Genomic DNA, 4,958 nt, shown 5'->3' with positions numbered 1-4,958 from the left:
GAAAAGAGAGTGATTGAGGAGTCGCTCGATGCTTGAAGAACAGCGGCTAATTGTGAGCCAACTGTGTGGGTGTTTTGAGTGTGTGCCTCTGTAGAGCCTGTGCTGTGTGAGAATGCACTAAGCGTTGACATATTAAACGTCATTTGTAGATTAGATTTGTTGTCGACTGATGCAGGGGGGGACAAAAGCAGCTGTATGAATGCGGAGGTGGGGGGGGTTTACTTAAAGGGGGCCCTTGAGCCAGGCGTTGAACCCGTAACCTTCAGCTGCTCCACTGAAACGTATGAATTTGGCAAACGGCGTCATGCTGAGTCGCTTTTTATGAATAAACGTTCTGAAATGCGGCTTACACAAGTAAAAAATGTCATCCGCCGTGGGTGATGCAAGCAAGCCGAGCGCCCAATCAGTGACGAGATGCATCGCTGCCTCCAGTTTTATCAAAATTGTACCAGCGAGATTGCAGCCGCAGTCTTTCCGAACAGTTAGAAACGGTTAACTTTAATAGTAGCCTCCACCAGGTCGGCTATCTCTAATGTAATATAACATAAAAGTATCCTTTTCACCAAATTCTAGTTAGTTTGAGCAAGAGAGGTATTTTATATCAAAATGTATATGACTTTACATCCTGGAAATATCAACGCTTAAATACCCACTCTCTTATCCCATTGGTTCATATTTGTCCCATCTCTCCTGTTTGCATGCATCCAATAAATAAAAAAAAAAGCAAGATAACCTTAAGATCTCTTAGCTCTAGTCTTTATTCAGAGGCTTGAACACAATGGGAAGATGTGTCCTGTGTACAGCCTTTGTCAAAAAAAAAAAAAAATCAGATCACATGACCAACAGATGGACAGACACATCCGTGGAACATGGGGGCCTGTAGCAGCGTGAGCCAGATCAACAGCTGAACCCAGCAGCAGAGCAGATCGGCACTGAGGAAAAGTCTGTCAGACTCCCTCCTCCAGCAGAAAGTGCTAATTTCTTAATCAAATTCAATTTGAAAGATTGAGTCAGCACAGAGGAAGTTATTGTCTTCTACCGGCGTGCAACGACACCTGAAACCTGCACGACCATTACTTCGTCTCTTCCTCTCTTCTTCCTCTCGTTGCTCATCTCCTGAAAGCAGGCCAACATCCCACCCGCACACAAAAAAAAAATCACGCTCCCTCTCATTCTGTGCTTTTCTCTGAACAGCACTCTGTGCTAATTACTCTCCGTTTCCATAGCAATGGGTAGCACCTCTTTTTATTTTTTGTTATCTTGGATAGCCTATCGCAAACATGCCTCCCATCACATCATGCCACCGAGGCGACAGTTTGTATTGTTGAGCGGATGGATTGTATCCTGCAGCTAAGCAATCAACATTCATACCCCAAATTACAGAGAACGTACATAAAAATAAGAAATTCATTTTGTTTCTTGAAAGAAAAAAAACACCTTTATATTTGAAGATATAGTCATTCATAATTAATCTGTGATTCAACATGTTTTCCAGGGAGTTAGTTGTGATGAAGAGTTGTTATTTTTGACTGATACGTGTGTTTTTTCAAAGTTTGTTATTTCATACATTTCCCACAATGCAAGAGTTTTGCACCCCTTTGAATCTTACCCTCTTAACAATCAAATATTTTTTTTATTTTCCCCAACTATAACTTATATTTTTGGTGTTTAAGTCATAAATATATAAAACATAGATAAATACTAAATACATTTAAAACCTACTTTTTCCACTATAAAGTGTTTTTCTGCTTAAGAAACAGAGACAAAGAGGCCCAGAGATTACATTGTGATTTACATCCTTCCTGTAACTGTATTCGGCAGAGCAGATGGAATTTTTGCCATAAATTATGAATTATTAATTGATCAGTGGTAGGACATGTTCACTCAATGGGGACACTTCATGAAGTTATTCTAAAAGGTTCCATTCAGCTCGTATGAATGAGTGACCCCCCCTATATTTCCCTCTCAGCTTTAGGTCTGTGCTGTGGATGTCACACATTAGACTCCATATAAGCGAGTCACTTTGACACGGTCACACGTTTTCCATATAGCAACGTGGAACACGAGGGAGGAGGAGGAGGAGGAGGAGGAGTAAGGGGGGCAGTTAACACTGAAAGGGGTCAGAAAACTAGCAGGGGTTGTAATTACAGGGGGGGTGAAACAACACTGGATTGGATTCAAGCAGTGTGTGTTTGCGCCTTTGAGTCGAACGAGACGGAGGGACAGAGCGAGAGCGATAGCCTGAGAAAACAAAAAAGGGGAAATTATGGCAGCCTGAGGGGCCCTCGGTTCATTACTCATTAAACACACAGGAATGTCGCGTCAGGCGGAACGGAGGGAGACTTTTTAAGGACACACTTAAAACTTTGCATTTAAAGGATTCAAATTCACCTGAAATTCCACTCATCTAGATTTGAAATTTTGAGAAAGTTTGCTATTTGCAATTACAGACACATCACTGACAATAAAAACATAATCAGTTTCTATTATAAACCCATAAAAACATCAGTTAATATTGTTTTCTTTAACCCATATTCATGTGACATGAATTCACTTGTACTACTATAATTTGTAACTTAAAGATGTAGTGTAAAATAAAAATGGCAATAGCCCTCCTATTTTTTGCACACGCCCTAATGCAACATTATCCTCAATGACCCAGGGTTTTATGAATGGGCAGCAGGAAACCCTGCCATTGGCTGAGAGTGACAGCCAATCAGGGAGGATCATTTGCAACAGAGGTGGGAGTATATGAATGGACAAGTCAGACATTTTTAGAGGTCAGGGCCTTGTGTGTGTGTGTGTGTGTGTGTGTGTGTGTGTGTGTGTGTGTGTGTGTGTGTGTGTGTGTGTGTGTGTGTGTGTGTGTGTGTGTGTGTGTGTGTGTGTGTGTGTGTGTGTGTGTTCGTCTGTAGGTGCGAGTCTCACACACTGACCTACTTGGTTTATTGCAGGCATCTATACATAGCTGTGGGAAAACGAATGCAGAGACAATCGGACCGGGTAAAATTAGCAGTCATGGCCACCTGTCTGTTTCTCACAAAGGCGGAAACGCCAGAGCAGAGCAGGGCAGAGATGGAGGGAACAGGAAGGAAGGAGAGGGGGGTGGGGGTGGGGGGCATAGGGCATTGATCACACACTGCTGGTTTAACTCCTTCTTACTCCTTTTTTCCCCCCACTGCGACACAGGGAGACATTGTTAGGAGGTCTGGATTTGAGAAGGGGGGGGTGTTGGTTGGTTGTAGTCCGGGCCAAGCAAAGTTCACATACCTTTCTGCTGGATCAGTGCCAGATTTCACAGACGATATAGGTGGAGGATATACAGGGAGAGTTAAAGGACTAGTGCAACTTTTTTTTGGACTGACCCCATTGAACACCTTGTGTGACGATAGTGTGGGAGATAGTGTGGTGTGCAATACTGTGTACAGAATTCACTTTTTTTTTGTAAAATAATTTCATTACCATACTGCCACTGGCACCCCCCACCCCCGTCTCTCTGAACATACAACACTATATCGCACAACTCGAGTTTCCTGTCTTTGTCGTTTCAGACAGCCAACGGGAAGTCTTAATCTTCTTAACTGATGAAGACTTCCTGTTCTAAAACTGGCATCTCGTTTCCTAGAATCACGATTTTTTCAGCCCACACTTGGTTTTGTTCCTGTGTGCCTCCGCCAAAGTAAAAGAGTTTGTGGCTTTATGACCACCAGAGGATTCAGCTCTTACTTTCAAAATGTTGAATATAAAATATTGGATTCTTAATTTCCCAACTCGGCCATCTTTTTATATTGCATTTTCACAGTCAAACATCTTTTATGATAAAAGTGATTCTCACCTACAATGTCTTTCTTTTTCAGGACTCCCATCAGACTTTCAAACAACAGATGGACACTGCAGGCAAGGTGGTGGAAGCGTCCATCTGTGGCAGTCAAAATGGTCGCCACAACAGACGGCCATCTTGGTTTCGGCGTTGGAGCAGAGGGACTGTAAACTCTGAAAGGCAAAGCGGGAGATGAGGAGGGAAATGGCTGTTAAGCTTCTTAACCGCCTGCTACTCAATCTGTAAATGCTCTTTTTAATCAGATCTTTTTTTTTATTGATTTACTGTTAAAATACTTTGACAATCTTTAGCTGAAAATGAAAAGATAAAGAGTCTGCAACCAGGCTAGCATCTGCAGTGTTTGGAGCTAAATGCTGATGTTAAGCAAGTATTTACCAGAATTATCCTCTTATTTTAGTTACTCAGCAACTTACCATTTGCTCTAAACATATAGTGCAGCTGAGATTAAAGAGAATGGCATTAGTTTAGCAGGCATTTGCCGTGTTTACCATCTTAGCTGAGCAGCTTAGCTTGCTATTAAGCACCAAACATTGTTCTTTCTTAAAGGTAATATTGTGTTTAGTCCAGCTGCAGCCATAAAGAGCCATCATACTGCAAAATACTCTTAAATTGTCTAAAAAAGATATCTTCTACAACTGTGTTTTGGTTGTGAGCCCTTCTATATGTTGTCAACACAAGATTTGGCAGAGCATTTATGGGTGAGGTAGCAAGTGGGAAAGGGCTGTATTGTTTGCTGCATTGTTTCCAACTGTTTCAGATGCAATATGTAATGTTTGAGGGAGTTCATTGCATTGGAGCTGTATCCCAGTGTACACATTTTAATACACACAAACTATATTGTTAGTCACTTCCTCACTTTCATCACATCAGCAGTGGCCGACACTGACGACACATCTGACCCCCCACGGAAACCTGCTTGTTTGTCATATTCCCACTCCGCGTGAAGTTTGTCTTCCTCCTCCTCATTTCCCGTCTTGGCTGAAATGTGGCAGCCGGGCGGCCATTTTGGCTACCAATCCGGAGCTGCAGAGCCACAGGGTGCCCAGCGGTTGCTCAGTAGTCAGTGTAGATCCTGTGGGGCTGGCAGCAGCTACATCTGGCTACTGGGTCTCTGCTG

The sequence above is a fragment of the Anoplopoma fimbria genome, chromosome 22 (assembly GCF_027596085.1).
Source record: "Anoplopoma fimbria isolate UVic2021 breed Golden Eagle Sablefish chromosome 22, Afim_UVic_2022, whole genome shotgun sequence".
Taxonomy (NCBI): domain Eukaryota; kingdom Metazoa; phylum Chordata; class Actinopteri; order Perciformes; family Anoplopomatidae; genus Anoplopoma; species Anoplopoma fimbria.
Note: the sequence above shows the minus strand (reverse complement) of the source record.